Source organism: Callithrix jacchus, chromosome 9 (genome assembly GCF_049354715.1).
Source record: "Callithrix jacchus isolate 240 chromosome 9, calJac240_pri, whole genome shotgun sequence".
NCBI classification, from domain to species: Eukaryota; Metazoa; Chordata; class Mammalia; order Primates; family Cebidae; genus Callithrix; species Callithrix jacchus.
Window position 1 is genome coordinate 123,519,742 of NC_133510.1, and position 24,475 is coordinate 123,544,216.

General features: G+C 47.7%; 1 long non-coding RNA gene and 1 pseudogene across 2 annotated transcripts; one reads left to right on the plus strand and one right to left on the minus strand.

Annotated features, from left to right (window-relative positions):
• The first annotated feature begins 826 nt into the window (after positions 1–826).
• Positions 827–16,239, plus strand: LOC118144510 (uncharacterized). 2 transcript variants are annotated; one of them, XR_013522159.1, is made up of 4 exons: positions 827–1,151; positions 2,355–2,468; positions 11,097–11,197; positions 15,600–16,239. It is a non-coding gene; the product is annotated as an uncharacterized LOC118144510 (long non-coding RNA). The 2 variants fall into 2 exon arrangements; XR_013522160.1 differs by lacking the exon at positions 15,600–16,239 and adding an exon at positions 12,772–14,180.
• Positions 16,240–22,668: 6,429 nt separating this feature from the next.
• LOC100410208 (proteasome activator complex subunit 2 pseudogene) lies at positions 22,669–23,437 on the minus strand (annotated as a pseudogene).
• Positions 23,438–24,475: the final 1,038 nt, after the last annotated feature.

The window sequence follows — 24,475 nt, forward strand, 5'->3', positions numbered from 1 at the left end:
CTGCCCCTGTGCCCTCTGTTAGCATCCAACCTGGAGCCTCATTATATGAGTTGATAGAGTCCTGAGTTCTGGACCATGGGCTCTAGGCTTCAGTTATTTATTTTATTTATTTTTGTGACAAATGCAGTGGCACGATCACGGCTTACTGAAGCCTCAGCCTGCCAAGCAGCTGGGACCACAGGCATGCACCACCACACTTGGATAATTTATTTTATTTTATTTTTATTTTTTGAGACAGAGTCTTGCTCTGTCACCCAGGATGGAGTGCAGTGGCACAATCTTCAACCTCCACCTCCTGGGTTCAAGCGATTATCAGGCCTCAGCCTCCCAAGTAGATGAGAATTACAGGTGTGTGCCACCATGCTTGGCTAATGTTTGTGTTGTTAGTACAGACGAGGTTTTGCCCTGTTAGCCAGGCTGGTCTCGAACTCAAGTGATCCTCCCACATTGGCCTCCCAAAGTGCTAGGATTACAGGCATGAGCCACTGCGCCTGGCCCAGTTACTTCTTTTAAAAGTTATATTTGAGCACCTATTCTGTGTCAAGCACTGGCATAAGCTGTGAACAGGCAACATCTATCCTTGTGTGCTAATCGGGCTTTGGAGAATGGAAACAGGAGGCTGATGAAACCCCTGCTGAGAGCAGCCTTTTTGCCCGTCCTGGGGTGAAGCACTATGGAATCACCCACACTTGCCAGGACTGAAGGTATTGTCAGGCCCTCTCCTGCTCCCAGCTCCAGCCAGGGCCCTGTGTATGGGGCCCTTTAAGTAGGCGGTGCCCTCCCTAATTAACCAGCTAAAGAAAGAGCTGGCTTGAAATGGGATTGTGCAGACCCAGCTTTGGGACCCGAGGACGCTGGATCAGGGATTGTTATGCTAATCGCCTGAGATCAGCAGTTCCCGTGCCCTTCGGATGGCAGGTAGCGAGGCTGGGCTCTGCCCAGCGGCTGTGGCTACAGGAGGCCAGGCTTTTCCTCTGGCTTCCGGCTTTCTCTGTTCCCCCCTCACCCCGTCAGACTTGCCCTGCCTGTCCTCCCACCTGCCCGTTGGCTGGAAGGCTTGGCGTCTCCTAGAAAGGTCCAGGCCAGCTCCTCCCACCCTCCGAAGAGAAACCTGCTTGCCTTCAAGCTGGGTGCGAATTGGGGACGCAGAGGTAGGAAGAAGGTACCCAGCTCCTCCTCCTGTCTAACCCATTCTCATCTCCAGGCATGACAGCTTCATTGGTCCCTCCTGCCCCCTTGGGCTCTGAAAAACACACTGGGTGGTGCCTTTGCCACTTACTATGCCATCTTAGGCAAGTGACTGCCTCTCAGAGCCTTGGTTTCCTAATCTGTAAAATAGGTTGATAATAACAGTAGCTACCTCAAAGGGTTGAAATGAGAATAGAATGAGAACAGGTATCTAACATAGCCAGTTCCATTGCTACTGCCAATCGAACACTGATTAGTAGCTCTCCCCTGCCCCGTGTATGGCACCCACTATGTGTCAGCCCTGTGCTGTGCTGTATCCTTTTTTTGTTTGTTTGTTTGTTTTTTTTTTTTTTTGAGAAGGGGCCTCACAGGCCAGGAATGGTGGCTCACACCTGGAATCCCAGCACTTTGGGAGGCCGAGGTGGGTGGATCACAAGGTCAGGAGTTCAAGACCAGCCTGGCCAATATGGTGAAACCCTGTCTCTACTGAAAAAAATACAAAAATTACCTGGGTGTGGTAGCGGGCACCTGTATCCCCAGCTACTTGTGAGGCTGAAGGCAGAAAAATCGCTTGAACCCGAGAGGCAGAGGTTGCAGTGAGCCAAGATTATGCCACTGCACTCCAACCTGGGCAACAGAGTGAGAGTCTGTCTCAAAAAAAAAAAAAAAAAAAAAAAAAAAAAGCCGGGCAGTGGCTCACACCTGTAATCCCAACACTTTGGAAGGCGAAGGCGGGCAGATCTCCTGAGGTTGGGAGTTCAAGACCAGCCTGACCAACATGGAGAAACCCCATTTTTACTAAAAATACAAAATTAGCAGGGTGTGGTGGCACATGCCTGTAATCCCAGCTACTCGGGAGGCTGAGGCAGGAGGATTGCTTGAACCTGGAGGCAGAGGTTGCGGTGAACTGAGATCGCACCATTGCACTCCAGCCTAGGCAACAAGAGCGAAACTCCGTCTAAAAAAAAAAAAAGAAGGGGGTCTCACTATGTTGCCCAGGCTGATCTTGAACTCCTGAGCTCAGGCGACTCTTCCTGCCCCAGTCTCCTGAGTAGCTGGGATTACAAATGTGTGCCACCATGGCTGGCCCTTTTATAAGGTATTACCCCATTTTGCCTTTCCAGTCACTCTATGAGATAATTAACATTACCATCCCCATTGCACAGATGAAGAAACCAAGGCCCAGAGGAACTGACCCACTTGCTCAGGATCTACCCCAAGCCAGTGTTCCCTTAACGTCTATTCTGCAGTTTGGTATGTGGCCATTGACAGTGCAAAAGGTGAGCTTGGTCGAAAGATGTTCCCAGAAACATGTGTCATCGTTATATATTTAATGTGCAGGAGAAAAAAAAATTCAAGTAGCATTTTAAGCTCGTGATTCACAAATAGTGTTGCTTAGGTTAAATATGTTTAAGTTCATACAGTCACCAGTGCAAGTATGGTCATAGAAGCTTTACTCATAACAGCAAAAACTGGAAACAAGTGAGACACCCATCAACAAGAGAAGAGAGGAACAAACCATGTAACAGCCATGTAACGGAATTCTCAGCCAGCAGCGACAGGCAGCAAACCACTTGTCAACCTACAATGGGGACAAATCACAGACATTTTTTTGCGCGTTTGTCTTTGAGATGGAGTCTCTCTCTGTAGCCCAGGCTGGAATGCGGTGGCATGATCTCGGCTCACTGCAACCTCCGCCTCCTGGGTTCAAGTGATTCTCCCATCTCAGCCTCCCGAGTAGCTAGGATTTCAGGCACCTGCCACCACACCCGGCTAGTTTTTGTATTTTTGTAGAGACGGAGTTTCGCCATATTGGCCAGGCTGGTGTCAAACTCCTGCCCTCAGGCGATCCTGATCTGCCTGCCTGGGCCTTCCAAAGTGCTGAGATTACAGGGGTGAGCCACATGCCCATCCTCAGAAACAATATTGAGGGAAAGAAGCTAGACTCAGGTGTACATATTATACTATAAGAGTCCACAAACAGCTAAAGCAAATCTATGGCTGCCAGTGGGGAGGTGGATACTGTCCAGGGACCCCAGGGAACTTTCTGGGGTGATGGGACTATGCTATATATATATATATTTTTTTTTAGACGGAGTCTTGTTCTGTCACCCAAGCTGGAGTGCAATGACACCACTTTGGTTCACTGCAATCTCCGCCTCCCAGGTTCAAGCAATTCTCCTGCCTCAGCCTCCTGAGTATCTGGGATTACAGGCACCCACCACCGTACCTGGCTAATTTTTGTATTTTTAGTAGAGAGGGAGTTTCACCTTGTTGGCCAGGCTAGTCTCGAACTCCTGACTTCAAGTGATTTGCCCACCTCGGCCTCCCAAAGTGCTGGGATTACAGGCATGAGCCACCTCGCCCAGCCTGGAATATTCTATATCTTGATGTAGGTGTGATCACACCAGTGTCCTTGTAGGCAAAAATGTATCAACAGGTACATTTCATATTTGTTCAAGTTAATGTATATGCAGTATGCATCAATAAATCATCGTTAATAGATTAAGGGAGTTTTTTGTTTCGTTTTGTAAGAGGGGATCTTGCTTTGTTGCACAAGCTGGTCTTGAACTGCTGGCTTCAAGCAATCATTCCCCCGTGGCCACCCACAATGCTGGGATTACAGGCTTGAGCCACCACGCTCTGCCAGGGTAAGTTTTTAAAAAATAAATGTATTTAAAGAAAATTTGTATCTAAATAGTAGTTCGGGGTATGCAAATATGACCACAAACAAAAACAAAAAGCAAGGCAGCAAACAAAACCTCAACCACCGAAGTTGGGGGTAATGTAAGTGCTAGGCAATGGAGATGTATTCAGCTTCCGCCTCAAAGGGTGCCAGATAAAACAGGATGCCTAGTTAAGTTGAAATTTCAGATCATCAACAAATACTTTTTCAGTATAAGTATGTCCCATGCAGTGTTTGGGACATACTTATACTTTATTTATTTATTTAAATTTTGCTTTTGTTTGTTATTTATCAGAAATTCACATTTAACTGGACGTCCTGTATTTTTACTTGCTAAATCTGACCACCCTGCCTTCCTGGGATCCCGCCCGGTCTCGCAGCCCTGTGCCCACTGCAGGCGGTGCGCCCTGCGCGGTGTAGTCACGCCGGGCGCAGCCTGGCAACGCGGCCACAAAGGGAGCCCGGGAGGCGGAATCTTTCCACATGCCTGATCAATGGGGGCGCGGAGACGGCGGCGCAAACAGGCCTGAGACAGCCGCACAAAGAGGAGGCCCCTTGGCCGCTCCCGCCTTCCATTGATCCTGGCCCTTTGTGGCTCGGACAACGGGGGCGCGGGAGGCGCCTTGCGGGGACTTGGCCCATTCTCCTTAGAGGGAGAAGGTCCTCGAGGACCCCTGTCCCGCCGGCCCTCTCCACCGTTCCTCCTCCCATGGGTTCCAGGCCTCAGGTCTGGGGCTGTCCAAAGGTATCAGGGGAACTGGGCAGGGCGCAGGGTGGGGTCGGGCCAGGCTAGGAAAGTGTGGAGTCTGCCTGTGGGGCCACCAGGCCCCGCCTCCTGAGGACCCCCCAGTCTACTCTGGCAAGCCCTCTCTGTCTCCTTGGTTACAGGCAGGTTTTGCACAGTCTCTATTTTTTTATTTATTGAGCAAATATTTATTGAGCATTTGCTCCAGGCTGTTCCCTCTCGGTACTGCCTCCATGGCCACTTAAATGAGCCAATTCCTCCTCCTAGTATCACCTCTCTGGGAAAGTTCCTCTCAGCGCTCTCCCACCTCAGGTTGGGTAGTGAACCCGCTACACGCGCACACACCCTGTGTGCCTCTCTCCACCTCCCTGCTCTTCAATCCCGGTAAGAATGGCTGTTAATTATGGAGTCCTTCCTATGCCTACCACGCTAAACATTTCACATTTTCTGTCTTTAATTCTCATAACAACATTCTAGATTAGAACTACTGTGATCTCCATTTTCCAGAGATGGGAACTGAGGTTTAGCAGGCTGAAGGAGTCACCCAAAGTCACACAGCAAGCAGTTGGGTGGAGATTTAAATGCAGGCGGTGGATTGAAGAGCTTGAGAGTTTCACATCCCAAGTTCCAGGCTCTATGCAGGATTCATTGCTGAGGCCCAGTAATGACCTGTTTACTCCACCAGCACATTTACGCCCCCCCCCCCACCGTACTGTGTCTATTTGGCCTTTCCCTTCTGTGTTCCCCACTAGACCGATTGCTCTGTGACCTCGGCACCCAGGACAAAGAAGATGCCTAGGGTATATTTGATAATCTGAACTACTGGGTTTAAGAATTTTGGCTGGGCACGGTGGCTCACACCTGTAATCTCAAAACTTTGGGAGGCCGAGGTGGACAAATTACCTGAGGTCAGGTGTTCGAGACCAACTTGGCTAACATAGTGAAACCCGTCTTTACTAAAAATACACAAATTAGGCAGGTGTGGTAGTGGGCACCTATAATCCCAGCCATTTGGGAAGCTGAGGTAGGAGAGTCTCTTGAACCCGGTGGAGGGTGGTGCGGAGGTTGCATTGACCCAAGACTGCGCCACTGCACTCCAGCCTGGGCAACAGAGTCAGACTCCATCTCAAAAAAAAAAAAAGAAAAAAAAAAAAGAATTTTGCTAGGCCCTTGGGCTGAGAAGTGAGGGAAGGACCTAAAGATGAACCTGATACAATTTCTGCCCACAAATGAACTTGAAATCGGACACTTGAATAACGTAAGAAGGGTTGCAGGGCTCTGGAGTCTGGTATATCTTCCCCACCCCCTTAAAAAGATTGGCTTCATTGAGGTGTAATTTACATGCAGGAAAATGCACACATTTTAAGTGTCCAGTTCAATGAACATTGACAAATGCATACACCCATGTAACTAGTATCACTGTCAGATGGAAAACATTTCCATCTCCCCAAGTAGGTTCCTCAGGCTCTTTGCAGTGAATGCCCGGCCCACCCCCGTCCCACACAACCCCTGATCTGCTTTCTGTCACTATAAGTTAGTTTGCATTTTCTAGAGTTTCATATAAATGAAATCATACAATGTGTATTCGTTTGCATCTGGCTTTTTTCGCTCACCATGCTAATATGGTGATTCATCCATACTGTGGAGTGATCTCTCAGTTCTAAATCCTCTCTCTGCTTGTGACCTCTTTGAGTTTCACCCTCTTCCTCTATAAAACAGGGGTGGATTCTGTGAAATTTCATTGAAAGAATGTCTGCAGAGTGCACAGAACCTGCACACAGCTGGCATGCAATAAGTGCTCTTGCTTAGTATGCCCTTCCTGCTAGACTGTAAGCTCCATGAGGACAGGGACCTTGGCCATTTTGTTCACCACTCTCCATTAACTGCCGTGGCTGCTGTTTATTATAGATGGTGAATAGGAGCTCGGAGACCTGCAGCAAAGTTGCCCAAGGTCACACAGCTAGTAAGAGGCAGAATTGAGATTCGAACCCAGGCAACTTAGCTCTGTAGTGCTTACTATTTAAATTTTTTTTGACACAGGTTCTCACTCTGTCACCCAAACTGGAGAGCAGTGGCACAATCTTGGCTCACTGCAGCCTATGCCTCTCCTCAGGCTCAAGCGATCCTCCCACCTCAGACTCCCAAGTAGTTGGGATTAAGGCAACCACCACAATGCTCAGTTAGTTTTTGTATTTTTTGTAGAGATAGGGTCTTACTATGTTGCCCAGGCTGGTCTCGGACACCTGGACTCAAGCAATTCACCCACCTCAGCTTCCCAAAGTGCTGGATTATAGGCATGAGCCACCACACTGCACCTGGCCTCTATTTTATTTTATTTTGCTTCTGAGATAGAGTCTCCCGCTGTCGTCCATGCTAGAGTGCAGTGGCATGATCTCGGCTCAGCTGCAACATCTGCCTCCTGGGTTCAAGTGATACTTCTGCCTCAGCCTCCAGTGTAGCTGAGACTACAGGTGCAGGCCACCACGCCCAGCTAGTTTTTGTATTTTTAGTAGAGACGGGGTTTCACTATATTGACCAGGCTGTTCTCGAACTCCTGACCTCATGATCTGCCCACCTGGCCTCCCAAAGTGCTGGAATTACAGCCGTGAGCCACCGTCCCCGGCCTTTTTTTCAGACAGAGTCACGTTCTGTTGCCCAGGCTGGAGTGCAGTGGCACCGTCTTGGCTGTCTTCAACTTTCACCCCTTGGGTTCAAGCAATTCTCATGTCTCAGTTTCCCAAGTAGCTGGGGCTACAGGCACCCTCCACCAGGCCTGGCTAATTTTTGTAGTTTTAGTAGGGATGGAGTTTCACCATGTTGCCCTGGCTGGTCTTGAAATCCTGAACTCAAGCAATCTGCCCACCTCAGCCTCCCAAAGTACTAGGATTACAGGCATCAGCCACCACACCTGGCTTCTTTTTTTTTTTTTCTTTTGGAGGTAAAGTCTTTCAATCTCAGCTCACTGCAACCTCTGCCTCCCAGGTTCAAGCGATTTTCTGGCCTCAGCCTCCCAAGTAGCGGGGATTACAGGTACCTGCCACCATGCCCAGTTAATTTTTGTATTTTAGTAAACAACGGGTTTCACCATGTTGGCCAGGATGGTCTCCATCTCTTGACCTCATGATCTGCCCGCCTAAGCCTCCCAAAGTGCTGGGATTACAGGCGTTAGCTACCGTGCTGGCCAAGCTGGCCTCTTTTCTTATTATTTATTACGGTATTATGTATGGGCTCCTTACCATAATCACTACACTAAACTACCTCACAATCAGTGTTCCCCTCTCTGACAACCTCCCTGAATCTTCTCTTCACCCTTTACTGACCACTCTATGGAGGAAGCATGATATAAAAAATAACTCTACAACTACTAATATATATTTTTAGTTTATGTGCGAGGCAGTATTCTAAGCACTTTACATATATTATCTCATATAACTCCTCAATAATGCTGTAAGGTAGGTGTTGGGCATCTCCCCATTTTATACATAAATGAGGAAATTGTAGTGTAACTGAGTGACTGTGGTTTTGGAGTCAAGACATCTTCCTTTTTTTTTTTAAGTAATACATGATAATTGTACATATTTTGGAGGCACGTGTGGTATTTTGATACATACATGCAATGTGTAACGATCAAATCAAGATAACTGGGACATCCATCAACCCAAATATTCACCCCTTCTTCATGTGGGGACATCCCAGTTCCTCTCCTCCAGCAATTGTTTCTTCTTCCGCCTCCTCTTCTTCCTCTTCCTCCTCCTCCTCCTTCTTCTTCTTCCTGTTGTTCTTGTTCTTTTTCTACTTCTTCTTCTTTGAGATGGAATCTCACTCTGTGGCCCAGGCCGGAGTGCAGTGGCGTGATCTCAGCTCACTGCAACTTCCACCTCCTGGGTTCATTCGATTCTCCTGCCTCAGACTCCCAGGTAGCTGGGATTACAGGCGCACACCACCACACCTGGCTAATTTTTGTATTTTTTTAGTAGAGACGGGGTTTTTCACCATGTTGGCCAGGCTGTTTTCAAACTCCTGACATCAGGTGATCCGCCTGCCTCAGCCTCACAAAGTGTTGGGATTACAGGCATGAGCCAGCACTACCGGCCAAGCAATTTTGAACTCTAAAACAAATTATTAACTCTAGTGTCTCCACTGTACTGTAGAACTCTAGATCTTATTCCTTCCATCTGGATTTTCGTTGGACATCTTCCTTTTGAAGCCCAGCTTTGTCGTGCTTTCCACGGGACTTGAGCAAACCTCTCCCCTGATGGCCTGTGTATTCCTCTGATCAGGACTTCCCCAGAGCTCCTCCTTGACCTGACGTTTTTTTCTGGGCACTTCTCTCTGACCCCTCGGCAGGGTTTTCTCTTCCTCTTCTAAGCTTCTTTCCCCAGTCCTTCCCTGGGCCTTAGCAGGCCAAGGCTACAATTTCAAAAGGAGTTGAGTTTCTTCTGGAAAGGGGCTGGGATGGAACCTCTCCCCTACATGGTCTCTTCCCATAAATGCCCCCTGTGTGCAGCGCCCAGGGGCCCCGGGGAGCCTGGGCGGCTGATCTGTAATTAGAAACTTTTCTGCCTTCACGACAGGAGGAGGGAGGGCCCAGGTCTGGCCCAGTTATTTTGTTTCTCATGAATTATTCAGGAGATGGGAAGTGGAGTGAAGCCGGGCCCCTCTGCTGACCAAAGCTCTGCCCAAGGCAGCACGACCTACCCAGCTCTGTCCCTTTTACTGTTTCAGACCCAGGAAATAAACAAACCATGTGCCAGGCACGTTTACTGAGGGTGTTTTCATCAGACTCGGGGAGGGAGGTATGTTCTTTAGCTGCAGAGGGTGACAGGGACTTATCCAAGGTCACAAGCCTAGGAAAAGGACGGCTGAGCTGGGACTCAAACCCAGGAACACGACGCGAGGTTTGGTACTCCTTTTGTGCTATTATAGATGCTGGGCAGAGGAGGAGGAGGGGAGGAGATCCCATCAAGCCCGCTAGGAAAAGATAAAAGATCCTTTCCTTTCTCTCTTGCCTTGCTCCTGCTAAGGCTGGGGAATGGAGAAGGAGGGCAATATGGAAAGGAGAGAACTAACCTCAGGAGCACCAGCTGGGTGACAAGCAAGAATTATTTTGTATTTTTAGTAGAGATGGGGTTTCTCCATGTTGGTCAGGCTGGTCTTGAATTCCCAACCTCAGGCAATCCGCCTGCCTCAGCCTCCCAAAGTGCCGGAATTACAGGTGTGAGCCACCACACCCAACAACAAATATTTTAAAGGACTTTTTTCAAGACACATAACAACTGGTTAGCAGCAGGTGGGGCTCAGTCCTAGCACTTCTCTCTGCGTTGCACTCTTTCTCCTCCACTCCTGCGGGGAGGCAAGCAGGGCTACTGAGGAACCTCAGCTCCGGAGTCCACGGTGATCCTTGGATCAGACTTGCCTTGTTGTCACACCTCTCAGTGTCCAGGTGCTGCTCCAGGACAAATCCTCATGAGCATCCAGATGATATCTGTCATCCCACACTGGTTAACCTCGCAGGGTGGTCCTTTAGAAGGCTCAGGGCTTCCTCATTGGCACAAGGCCGGCAATTCTGAGAGATAGATCAGCTCTGAGTGTAGTTCCCGGAAGAACTAAAGCGCAGAATTTGGAAAGAACGTCCTGACTCCACTCCTTATTTTCTGTGTAAACTTGGGCCAGTTCCTTCATGTCTCTGTCAATTTGTCCATTGATGAAGTGAGATGAGGATAAGAAATAAACATGGCCAGGCACAGTGGCACACCTATAATCCCAGCACTTTGGGAGGCCGAGGCGGGCAGTTGCCTGAGCTCAGGAGTTTGAGGCAGGTGGATCACGAGGTCAGGAGTTCGAGACAAGCCTGGCCAACATAGTGAAACCCTGTCTCTACTAAAAAATACAAAAATTAGCCAGGCGTGGTGGCATGTGCCTGTAGTCCCAGCTACTCAGGAGGCTGAGGCAGGAGAATCACTTGAACCCAGGAGGTGGAGGTTGTGGTGAGCCGAGATCGTGCCACTAAACTCCACCCTGAGCAGCAAGAGCAAAAACTCCATCTCAAAAAAAAGAAAAAGGAACATGAGCTGTTGTGTGGAATGAATATGATCGCATATATAAGGCATAGAGCAATGCTTGGCACATAGCGAGTGCTCAGTAAGTGTTGCCGTCATTACCGTTATTGGTTATTATTATTCCTGATGACAGCCTCTCATTAAGCTTAGTTAACAGAGAGGCAGCAACTACCAGATGGTGAACATGACTCTTCTTGAAACAGCACCCCAGTTTTCCCTGGGGAACTCCCCCTCCCCCAATATCAGTTCCTGTATCTGGGATGGAGCTTATTCCACCCACCTTTGGCTCCAGGGTTGGGCCTGGGATCTAGCCCAGCCACAAGGATTGGTGGAAGAACAGGCATGTGACCCAATGGGAACCAATCAGTGGGAGACTTGAGATTTTTTCTGGAAAGAGGCACTCTTTTTTAACCAACAGGAAAAAGCATGGGTGGAGCTTCTGAGAGCCTTCTTGTCACCCTGGGGAAGAGAGTGTCTGTCTGAGATTGAAGCCACAGAAGAAAGCAGAGCCAAGACATGGTAAAGACATGAAATGGAATCTTTGACCTCCTTGATCCAGCTGTTAAGTCAGTAAATAATAATAATGATGATGATGATTTGCTTTGTTTGCATCAGTGAGTTGAGTTTTCTGTCATTTACAACCAAGAATGCTGAGGAAACTTGCCAACAATGTGCCAGTGTGCCAATGTGTGCCCTCTCTCTGTCTCTCCATATATATATTTATTTATTTTATATTATTTTATTTTTTGAGGAGTCTCGTTCTTTCACCCAGGCCAGAGTGCAGTGGCACAATCTTGGTTCACAGCAGCCTCCGCCTCCTTGGTTCAAGCAATTCTCCTGCCTCAGCCTCCTGAGTAGCTGAGACTACAGGCACACACCACCACGCCTGGCTAATTTTTGTATTTTTAATAAAGACAGGGTTTCACCATACTGGTCAGGCTGATCTCGAACTCCTGACCTCAGGTGATTTACCTGCCTTGGCCTCCCAGAGTACTGGGATTACAGGCATGAACCACCACGCCCAGCCCCCCTCCTCAATCTCTCTCTCTCTCTCTTTTTTTTTTTTTTTTTTTACCCAGGCTGGAGTGCAATGGTGTGATCTCGGCTCACCGCAACCTCCACCTTCTGGATTCGGGCAATTCTCCTGCCTCAGCCTCCTGAGTAGCTGGGATTACAGGCACACGCCACCATGCCCAGCTAATTTTTTGTATTTTTAGTAGAGACGGTGTTTCACCATGTTGACCAGGATGATCTCAATCTTTTGACCTCGTGATCCACCTGCCTCAGCCTCCCAAAGTGCTGGGATTACAGGCTTGAGCCACCGCGCCCGGCCTCCCTCTCTCTCTCTCTCTCTCCATACATATATACATATATATATACACACACACACGTATATATATATACACATATACGTATATATATATGTGTATGTGTATACACATATATATATGCCAGGTGCAATGATTCACGCCTATAATCCCAGCACTTTGGGAGGCCTAGGCAGACGGATCATGAGGTCAGCAGTTTGAGACCAGCCTGGCCAATATGGTGAAACCCTGTCTCTTCTAAGAATACAAAAATTAGCTGGGCACAGTGGCACATGTAGTCCCAGCTATTCAGGAGGTATCGCTTGATCCTGGGAGGCAGAGGCTGCAGTGAGCCGAGATCATGCCACTGCACTCCAGCTTGGGTGACAGAGTGAGATTCTGTCCAAAATATATAATATATATTTATATTTGTATATAAAATGTGTTTGTGTGTGTGTGTGTGTGCGTGTGTGTATTTGTTTTGCTCTGTAGAGAAGGGGTCTTGCTATGTTGCCCAGGCTGATCTTCAACACCTGGCTTCAAGTGATCCTCCCACCTTGGCCTCCCAAAGTACAGATGTGAGCCACTGTGCCCAGCCATACATCTCTCTCTCTCTCTCCATATATATGATAAAAAAATACATATATATATATATAGTGTGATATCTAGAGATAGATAGATGTATCTATAGTGTGTGTGTGTATATATATATATATATCTTTGGTTAAAATAACAGTATATGCTGGAGAGTCATTTCTAATTATTGCTTTTGTTTTACAAACTTAGGTCAAGAGAGAATGTCGAGTAAGGCCTTAAGATTCACAACAACGCCTAGGTGCAAATTAAGGGCCTCTCCTCACTGAACTTACACAGTCATGGAGTCACAGACTTAGAGTCATGGCTTGGCTGTAACTATGGTTCTCCTTTCTGCTTTCAGGAAAACATTTAATTTCCACCCTGGGCGTGGTCTGTGCCCAGCTTCCTTGTGGTGCTCTGTTTCTGTCTGCCTTTTGTCTGCACACTGGTGGTGTCAGAGCCAGTAACTATCTGTTTACAGTTTCAGACAGAAGCATTAATCGCCTTTTGAACCTCCCATTTTCCTCCAAGAACTCCCTGCTCAACTGTCTCAACTGTCTCACTGGTGTTTCTTTCTATGTGGAAATGTCTATTTTTTTTCTATAAAATCTGACCACCTGCAAATCCCTACACATTCTCTTGTGAGCAGGCAACATGAGAGAAAGACATGTAAGCGGCAGGTATCTACACAGAACAGAGCTTACAGGACAAGTTGCCACAACCCTAAAGCTTCTAGGCCAAACAGCAAGGCAGCTGGGGGTAGCAGAGGGAGCACTGGAGGCAGACCAGCATTTGAAATCCGGTTTTGCTACTTACTTGCTCTGTGACCTGGGACAAGTTACTTCAAACTGCCGAGCTCAGTCTCCTCGTCTATAAAATGGGCACAGACTGGTGTACACTACCACAAATGGTGCGGTGGTGTATACCTGTAATTCCAGCACTTTGGGAGGCTGAGGCAGGAGGATCACTTGTGCCCAGGAGTTTGAGACCAGCCTGGCCAACATGGTGAAAACCCATCTCTACTAAATATACAAAAATTGGCCGGTGTGGTGGCTCACACCTGTAATCCCAGCACTTTGGGAGGCTGAGGTGGGGCAGATCACAAGGTCAGGAGTTCAAGACCAGGCTGGCCAACATAGTGCATAGTGAAACCCCATGTCTACTAAAAATACAAAAATTACCCGGGCATGGTGGCATGCACCTGTAGTCCCAGCTACTTGATTAAAATAACAGTATATACTGAAGAGTCATTTCTAATTATTACTTTTGTTTTAATAAAATAAAAGACATGTAGGTGGCAAATATCTTCCCAGAACAGAGCTCACAGGAGAATCACTTCAACCTGGGAGGTGGAGGTTGCAGTGAGCCAAGATCGTGCCATTGCACTCCAGGCTGGGAAACAAGAGTGAAAGTTCAAAACAAAAATTAACTGGACATGGTGGCAGGCACCTGTAATCCCAGCTATTCGGGAAGCTGAGGCAGGAGAATCACTTGAACCTGGGAGGCAGAGGTTGCAGTGAGCCGAGATTGTGCCATTGCACTCCAGTGTGGGTCACAAGAGGGAAACTCTGTCAAAAAAAAAAAAAAAAAAAAAAACAGAAAGAAAGAAGGAAGGAAGGAAAGAAACAAATAAAGAAAGAGAAACAGAAGGAGAGGGGAGCGAAGCAGAGGACTCCTGACCTTAAGGGATCTGCCAACCTTTGCCTTCCAAAGTGCTGGGATTACAGGCATGAGCCACCGCGCCTGGCCCAGCTTGCTGTTTTAAGAGTCCAGGCAGGGCCTGGTGGCTCATGCCTGTAATCCCAGCATTTTGGGAGGCCGAAAAGGGGGGATCACGAGGTCAGGAGTTTGAGACCAGCCTGACTAACATGGTGAAACCCCGTCTCTACTAAAAATACAAAAAAAAAAAAAAAATTAGCTGGGCATGGTGGTGCGTGCCTGTAATCCCAGCTACTCAGGAGGCTGAGGCAGGAGAATCGCTTGAACCCAAAAGGCGGAGGTTGCAGTGAGCTGAGATCACACCACTGCACTCCAGCCTGGGCTACAGAGCAAGATTCTGTCTCAGAAAAAAAAAAAAGAGTCCAGACCCTAACTACTCTTGGGAGACATGGTGGGAATAAGGAAGTGGCAGCTGGGCTTTGGAATGCAAATCATGGCCCTTCCTGGTCACTCGTGCCTCCTGTGTACCAAGGGGAAGGTGAAGAAACCCAGGAGATGCATCCTGTGGGGGCCTGGAGAGGGGACTCCATGGGCACATCCGTCCATCCATGCTCAGCCATCATTACGTCACCAGAGCACTGGTTAACACATGCATGTATCCACGCCGTCAGACTCACAGTGAACACATGAGTACACGTGTGCATATGTGTGGCTCCACAAGTACACACCTCCCTCACTCACACACTCACAGGTCCACCACCCTGCATTGAATTCCTGGATTTTGTCAGAACCCCATTAGGGCCAGGTGCAGTGGCTCATGCCTGGTAATTCCAGCGCTTTGGGAGACTGAGGCAGCTGGATCACTTGAGGTCAGGAGTTTGAGACCAGCTTGGCTAACATGGTGAACCTCCCCTACTAAAAATACAAAAATTAGCCAGGCGTGGTGACGCATGCCTGTAATCCCAGCTACTCAGGAGGCTGAGGCAGGAGAATCGTTTGAACTCAGGAGGTGGAGTTTGCAGTAAGCCGAGATCACACCACTGCACTCCCACCTGGGTGACAGAGCAAGACTGTCTCAAAAACAAGAACCTCATTAGGCAGAATAGCTAGGTCAAGTGTATGGACTCTGTTCCTGACTATTGGGTTTGAATCCTCATTCTGCCAAATACCAGCCGAGTCTTTGGGTAAACCCTCTCATCTTTCGATCTGCAAATGAGAGTAATAATAGCATCTGTTCCTTTGGGTTGTTATTGGGAGTTTAAAGAATTGTAAGGTGTCTGGACTAGAAATTCTAGCTGGTATGGTTTACATAAGAGGTCCCTCACACACATACACACAATAAACAGCCTTGAAGTGATGCTATATCCTCTATCCAACAGGTCGGCTTCTCTGGGAAGCAGACTCAGAGATGGAGACTGGTATGTAGAACTTCATCAGGAGGTGCTTGTGGGAGCAACACCCACCAAAGAAAAGGAAGGAAGCTGGATTGGGCAGAGGGAAGGGTGGTGCTGTAATCCAGTCTCAGCGGAGGCCTCGGCCAGCCCCGTCGGGACTTCTGAAGCTGAGATGACCCGTCAGAGTTGTTCTGTGTTGAGATGAGGAGGCTGAGTCTTTACACCTGTACTGACCAGTCCAAGGATGTGAGCTGCGCTGGGAAGGGGCTATGACCTCGGAGTGATGACTCCCTTCAGTGTGGCCAAACCACAGAGGGACTCAGCTGTGAGCTGTCAGCAACCAACACCTCCAGCAGCTAGAGAAATGCGTGGATTCTAAAGGAACATCAGGCTGGATCCCTTATATTATACAGCTGGCGGGTGGTGGGAGCATTTTTCCTCCTCTCATCTCTGGACTCCAAAGACCCCTGAAAACAGCCAATCAAGGAACAAGGACCTGAACTTTCCCTGACTTGGGCCTCACATCAAGCTGTTTGCTCTTGCTTCTGTATTCCAGGGTACCTTGTTCGAACCTCACTGTTTCATGTAGCACGTTCCTTGAATAATAATAATAAGTGATGTGGCTGAGTGCGGTGGCTCACGCCTGTAATCCCAACACTTTGGGAGGCCAAGGCAGGTGGATCGCTTGAGGTCAGGATTTCGAGACCAGTTTGGGTAACATGGTAAAACCCCCTCTCTACTAAAAAATACAAAAATTAGCCAGGCGTGGTGGTGTACACCAGTAGTCTCAATTACTCAGGAGGCTGAAGGGGGATTGCTTGAGCCCAAGAGGTGGAGGTTGCCATGAACTGAGATCCTGCCACTGCACTCCAGCCTGGGCTACAGAGTGAGACCCTGTTTAAAAAAAAAAAAAAAAATGTGATATATAAACCAAATCTAAGCACTTTATGGCCAAACGTGGTGGCTCACGCCTGTAATCCAAGCACTTTGGGAGGCTAAGGTGGGTAGATCATCTGAGGTCAGGAATTACAGATCAGCCTGGCCAACATGGCAAAGCCCTCTACTAAATATACAAAAATTAGCTGAGCATGGTGGAAGGCATCCGTAATCCTAGCTCCTCAGGAGGCTGAGGCACAAAAATCACTTGAAAATGGGAGGTGGAGGCTGCAGTGAGCTGAGATTGTGTCACTGCACTCCAGCTTGGGCAGCAGAGTGAGACTCTGTCTCACAGAAAATTAAATTAAATTAAAAAATAAACCAGTACTATGTACATTATTTATTTATTTATATTTTGAGACGAACTCTCACTCTGTTGTCCAGGCTGGAGTGCAGTGGCTCAATCTCAGTGCAATGGTGGGATGATCTCAGCTCACTACAACCTCCACCTCCTGGGTTCAAGTTATTCTCCTATCTCAACTTCCCAAATAGCTGGGATTATAGGCGCATGCCACCAGGCCCAGCTAATTTTTGTATTTTTTTTAGTAGAGATGGGGTTTCACCCTGTTGGCCAAGCTGGTCTTGAACTCATGACCCCAAGTGATCCACTGGCCTCAGCCTCCCAAAGTGCTGGGATTACCATCGTGAGCCACTGGGCCCAGCCTGTTCTAAGTACTTTACATGGATTAAATCATTTAATGCTTACAACAACTCTATGAGGTAAATACAATATTGTTATCTGCACTTTCAGATGAGGAAACTAAGTCACAGAGAGGCTAGGTAATTTACTTAAAGTCACATAGGTTGTATGTGGTGAAGCCAGTATTCTAACTCAGAGTTGGTTTCAGAACTCACAGTCTTAACCAGCATGCCCCTGTGATCAGTGGTGAGTATTAACATGGATGATGGATATCCATGAGTCAGTGGATAGACAGAAGGATAGATGAATGCACAGATGGACAGACAGATGGATGGACGGATGGATGGATGGATGGATGGATACCTACTATCCTGGCCTTCCTGGAATGAATGGATGGATGAACGGATGGATGGACGGATACCTACTATCCTGGCCTTCCTGGAATGAATGGATGGATTAATGGATGAATGGATGGATACCTACTATCCTGGCCTTCCTGGAATGAATGGATGGATGAACGGATGGATGGATGGATACCTACTATCCTGGCCTTCCTGGAATGAATGGATGGATGAACGGATGGATGGACGGATACCTACTATCCTGGCCTTCCTGGAATGAATGGATGGATGAACGGATGAATGGATGGATTCCTACTATCCTGGCCTTCCTGGAATGAATGGGTGAATGAACGGATGGATGGATGGATACCTACTATCCTGGCCTTCCTAGAATGAATGGATGGATGAATGGACAGGTAAATGAATACCTATTATCTGGCCTTCCTGGAATTGTCCATCCTATGAGTTTCCTCTCCATTCTTGGCATAGCAGCATCTGGGTCCACATCAGCAAGGAGCACAGCTGAGCCCTCCTAGTAAAAAGGACAGATTGAGATCCTCACCTCCTGGAGCTCAGACCTTCAGCCAAAAGACGATGGGCCGATGTAACTGAATGAGACCTCACAGGCAATGGCAGAATCCCAGTCTTGCCGGCTCTGTGGCCTTGGAAGAGCCTTCCTTGCTGTGCCTCAGAGACCTCATATGTAAAATGCACTAGCTAGAACTTCTAGTCCACCAGACACCCTACAATGCTTTTAAGTAGCAGCCGGGCCCGGTGGCTCACGCCTATAATCCTAGCACTATGGGAGGCCAAGGCAGGTGGGGTCAGGAGTTCAAGACCAGCCTGGCCAACATGGTGAAAATCCATCTCTGCTTAAAATACAAAAATTAAGGGGAGGGCCAGCGGGAGGGGAAGGTGGGGAGGGATAGCCTGGGGAGAAATGCCAAATGTGGGTGAAGGGGAGAAAGGAAGCAAAACACAATGCCATGTGTGTACCTATGCAACTGTCTTGCATGTTCTGCACATGTACCCCCAAACCTAAAATGCAATAAAAAAAAAAAAAACACAAAAATTAGCCAGGCATGGTGGCGCACGCCTGTAATCCCAGCTACTCAGAAGGCTGGGGCAGGAGAATCGCTTGAACTCGGGAGACAGAGGCTGCAGTGAGCTGAGATCATGCCACTGCACTTCCAACCAGGGCGACAGGGCGAGACTGCATCTCAAAAAATAAAGAAAGAAAGAAAACTAAAGCGGGAGCTCAGCCCAGGGTATCTGGTGCTCTTTCACCTTTGGAGACCAGGCAATTCCTAGTTCCCTTCTTTGGGGCATCATCTCCCTCTCCACGGCTTTTTTTGCAGCCTTTCCCAGTATTCTCGCCTTCTTCAGGTACTTTTCTTCCCTTGTCTCACGTCCTTTATGTTTGAGCTCAATGCTTCTGGTCTTCATCGTGGACTAGCCGTGGCTGAACATGCACTGGGGTTGCCCGACTTCCTCCCTGTCTGGGCATGTGAGTGCTTAACCGCTATTTCCTTTAAGACAGATGGAGTGAGGGGGTGGGGAGGCGGGAAGATGGACAGGCAGCACTCAGGTATGGAGGGGAGACGCACTGCTGAGGCCATGGTTCTGAGAGGCTCTGAATCTTGCTGTAACCCAAAAGGACTACGGGAAGATTTTCTGTGACTGTGTTTTGAAGTTCCTAAGGTGTCAATTCCCTAGATCAGCACCCTGTAACCAAATGATGGAACACAGTGGAAAGAATCCAGTGATCTGGGCTGGGCTGTTTCCCTGACTTTGGGCAATTCACATCACCTTTCCAGGCCTTAATTTTTCTACCTGTAAAGGAGAGTTCAATCATGCAAAATCGGGCAAAGGGAATTGGATTGCCTGGTTCTAAGCTCAGCCATACCACTGACCTGTTAAATAACCTTGGAAAAGACACTTACCACTTTGGCCAGGCACGGTAGCTCACGCCTGTCATCCCAGCACTATGGGAAGCTGAGGCAGGCGGATCACGAGGTCAGGAGTTCGAGACCAGCCTGGCCAGCATGGTGAAACCCTGTCTCTACTAAAAATACAAGAATTAGGCAAAATGCTAGGATTACAGGCGTGAGCACCACACCCAGCTTACAGCGGTTTTTTTTTTTTTTTTTGAGACGGAGTTTCACCTGTTACCCAGGCTGGAGTGCAATGGCGCGATCTCGGCTCACCGCAACCTCCGCCTCCTGGGTTCAGGCAATTCTCCTGCCTCAGCCTCCTGAGTAGCTGGGATTACAGGCACGCGCCACTATGCCCAGCTAATTTTTTGTATTTTTGGTAGAGATGGGGTTTCACCATGTTGACCAGGATGGTCTCAATCTCTTGACCTCCTGATCCACTCGCCTCGGCCTCCCTAAATGCTGGGATTACAGGCTTGAGCCACCGTGCCCGGCTACAGCAGTTTTTAAGACCCTGGAAAATGGGTATCTCCTTTAGCCCAGTAGCTCCACTGCTGAGACATAAACACAAAAAATTATCCCAGCATGGTGGCCCGCACCTGTAATCCCAGCTACTTGGAAGGCTGAGGCAAGAGAATTGCTTGAACCTGGCAAATGAAGATTGCAGTGAGCCGAGATCCTGCCACTGCACTCCAGCCTGGGCAACAGAGTGAAACTCTGTCTCAAAAAAAAAAAGGAAGGAAAAGGGAGAGCTAACAGCAAAACAGGCAGAGATGTTTGTTTCTGTGCTTACTTGAGACAAGTTATCGCCCTATTTCACAGGCTGGTATGCAGTGGTATCATCATAGGTCACTTTGGCCTCGAATACCAGGGTTCAAGTGATCCTCAAGTATCAGCCTCCTCAGCAACTGGGACTACAGGTGCACACCACCACGCCTGGCTAATTTTAAAATCTGTTGTAGAGATGAGGGTCTTGCTATGTTGCCCAGGCTGGTCTTGAATTCCTGGCCTCAAGCGTTCCTTCTGCTTTGGCCTCCCAAAGTGCTGGGATTACAGTTGCAAGCCAGCCCTAAAGGTAGAAACTTAGATTCTAGGTGTTCCCATCCAATTTTGCCAAGCAGAACTCCTTCCTTTCCCATCTTTTCTCCCCCTCCAGAATGCCTGTGCCCTTCATACTTAATGAAACACACAGGATGCCTCAGGTACTGTGCATGGAGAGGTAAAGAAGCGTAACACTTTTTATTTAGATGGCGTTCCTCTGTCGCCCAGGCTGGAGTGCAGTGGCTCACTGCAACCTCCATCTCCCAGGTTCAAGTGATTTTCCTGCTTCAGTCTCCCGAGTAGCTGGGACTACAGGTGTGTACCACCATGCCCAGCTAATGTTTGTATTTTTTGTAGAAACAGGGTTTCATCATGTTGGCCAGGCTGGTCTTGAACTCCTAGGCTTAAGCAGTCTGTCCACCTTGGCCTCCCAAAGTGCTGGGATTACAGGTGTGAGCCACCACACCTGGCCAGAAGTGTAACACTTTGGAGAAATAATTTGATGGCGACTGTAGGCCGGGCACGGTGGCTCATGCCTGTAATCCTAGCACTTTGGGAGGCCGAGGTGGGTGGATCACCTGAGGTCAGGAGTTCAAGACCAGCCTGACCATCACGGTGAAACCCCATCTTAAAAAAAAAAAAAAGTAAAATATTGTCAGGCACCATGTGGCTCACACCTGTAATCTCAGGACTTTGGGAGGCTGAGGCATATGGATCACTTGAGGTCAGGAATTCAAGACCAGCCTGACCAACATGGTGAAAACTCATCTCTACTAAAAATATAAAATTAGCCAGGCATAGTGGCTCATGTCTATCGTCCCAGCTACTTGGGAGGCTGAGACAGGAGAATCACTTGAACCTAGGAGGAAGAGGTTGTGGTGAACCGAGATCACGCCACTGCACTCCAGACTGGGAGACAGAGCAAGACTCTGTCTCAAAATAAAAAAATGTTGTGGTGGCCAAAGTGGCTCCCGCCGGAGGTCGTGGCGCTTGTGAAGGCGAGGTCATGAGTTCAAGGCTAACCTGAGCAACCTCATAAGCTCAAACTGATTGGCAAAACAAAAAAAAGAAAATTTTGTAAAATACTAAAAATGTATAAAATAGAGCCTGGCACGATGGCTCACGCCTGTAATCCTAGCACTTTGGGAGGTTGAGGTGGGTGGATCACCTGAGGTCAGGAGTTCAAGACCAGCCTGGCCATCATGGTGAAACCCCATCTTAAAAAAAAAAGTTAAAATAGAAAATGTATAAATATATATATTTAGAAATAAAACTAGAAGGAAATAAATTAAAATGTTAACACGGTTGTCTTTGAATGGTATGGGGATTATATTTTATTTAATCAACACTATTTCTTCCCCCCCCTTTTTTTTTATTATTTTTTATCACCTGGGTACAGGTGGGCTAAGGCTAAAAAGGCATTAGTCCAACACTGTTTCTTTAAGGAACTTTGTGTTTATTTAATGGACATTGTATTTTCTTTAACAAATAAATATTAGAGGCTGGGTGCAGTGGCTCATGCCTATAATCCCAGCACTTTGGGAGGTCGAGGAGGGTGGATCACGAGGTCAAGAGATCAAGACCATCCTGGTCAACAAGGTGAAACCCCGTCTCTACTAAAAATACAAAAATTAGCTGGGCATGGTGGTGCGCGCCTGTAGCCCCAGCTACTCGGGCGGCTGAGGCAGGAGAATTGCGGTGAGCCAAGATCGTGCCATTGCACTCCAGTGTGGGTAACAACGGCAAAACTCGGTCTCAAAAAAACAAAAATAAATAAATAAATAAATATTAGAATTATATCTAGAAAAGCCACATTTCTTTTGTTTTGTTTTTGAGACAGAGTCTTGCTGTGTCACCCAGGCTGGTATGCAGCGGCATGAGCTCCACGCATTGCAACCTCCACCTCTCGGGTTCAAACGATTCTCCTGCTTCAGCCTCCTAAGTACCTGGGATTACAGGTGCCCGCCACCACGACCAGCTAACTTTTTTATTTTTGGTAGAGACAGGGTTTCACCATGTTGGCCAGACTGGTCTCAAACTCCTGACCTCAGGTGATCCACCTGCCTCACCCTTCCAAAGCACAGGGATTATAGGCATGAGTCACTTAATCCATCCCTAAACCACATTTCTATTAGCCATTTTTTTCTTTTTTGGGCCATTTATTTTCCTTCTAGTCCTGGGTTCAGTACATAGATGGCTTCTCTTCACCCTTTGGGTTGACAATTTTCTCCAGGTTGCTGCTTATGATATGATAAAGCTCAGCATAGAAGGCCCTCAGGTCCAGCACCATGGCCCTGAGCTCCCCATAGGCTGCCTCATCTCGCTCGTGCACCGAGGACCAGTAATCCATCACATGAGTCTCCTTGGTGGCCTTGGCCACAGCATCCCCACGTTCTGAGAAGTACTTGGAAATGGTTGTCTGGAAAGCTTCCACTTTGGTCTTGACGGCATTCACCCTCTCCAGTACCTTCTCCTGGATTGCTACCCCAAAATCATTTCCATCTTCAATCTTGGGGATCAGGTGCTGGATCCACGTGATTACCAGAATGCATTTCTCTTTGAGAGTCCAGACTTCCGGCTTAACCAGGGCAAGCAGGGACAGGACCTTCTCATTCCCAGGGAGAAATCCACACTTAGGGACTTCTTTCTTCTCCTGCGTATCTGTTTCCATCTCATCATCCTGGGTGGAGGATCTGGGATAGGGATGTCCAGTGTGGCCCGGAGGGAAGTCAGGTCAGCCACATTGAGGGAGTCCTCTTGCAAGAGCTGATTCAGGTATATGATTTTCTGTGGCAAGAATCTGTAGAGGAATTCCTCAGCCTCCTAAAAAAGATTCTGCCTGAAGACCTCCACCTGTTTGCGGGCCTCCCTGCTCAGGTGCACCCCACACGGCTTGGCCATGCTGCTTCAAATCGCTAGATCTCTGGTCTCTGTTTTTTGTTTTTTGAGATAAGCCACCGTTGCCCAGGCCATTGCCCAGGCTGGAGTGCAGTGGCGCTATCTCAGCTCACTGCAACCTCTGCCTCCCAGGTTCAAGCAATTCTCCTGACTCAGCCTCCTGAGTAGCTGGGATTACAGGGCACACCACCGAGCCTGGTTAATTTTTGTATTTTTAGTAGAGATGGGGTTTCACCATATTGACCAGGCTGGTCTCAAACTCCTCACCTCAAGTGATCCAGCTGCCTCAGCCTCCCAAAGTGCTGCCTCAGCTCCCAAAGCCATGAGCCACTGTGCCCTGCCTAGCCTTTGCTTTCATAAACACCTTCAAAATGAACAAATTTGTTTCAACTATTGACCTACTTCTACTCACGGGAATAGAATTTTAGATATGGAATTGCTGGACCCAAAGGGCTTGTGTATTCCATATTTCAAATCATTGCCATCCCGTAACATAAATATACATAATTGGCCCTCCGAATTTATTTATTCTCCATCCCTGGATTCAATGAATCTTGGATGGAAAATATTTGGAAAAAAAATTGCATTTGTACTGAATATAGACTTTTTTCCTTATCATTATTCCCTAAAAAACACAGAATAGCAACGATTTACAGGGTGTTGACATTGCATTAGGGATTATAAGTAATCTAGAAATGACTTAGAGTATACAGAAGGGTATGCAGAGATGATAGACAAATATGATGCCGTTTTCTATCAGGGACTTGAGCATCTGTGGATTTTGGTATCTGAGGGAGGTCTCGGAATCAATCCCCCAGGGACACTGAACAATGGCTGTATATAAAGCACAAGAAGAGAAGAGATGAATGGAAGAAGACCTCACTGTGTTAAGTTGTACCCAAAGTGTTTGTGTGGCGTAAGTATGCCAAATGAACAAAAACTAAAACTAAAAATGAACAACTTAGCCAAGAAATAAATCATATAAGGCCATAGACCTAAATATTAAAAGTGTTTTTCGTTGATTTCCTTTAATGCAGAATCAAAGAAGAAAAAAATATTTTTTCAGTGGGG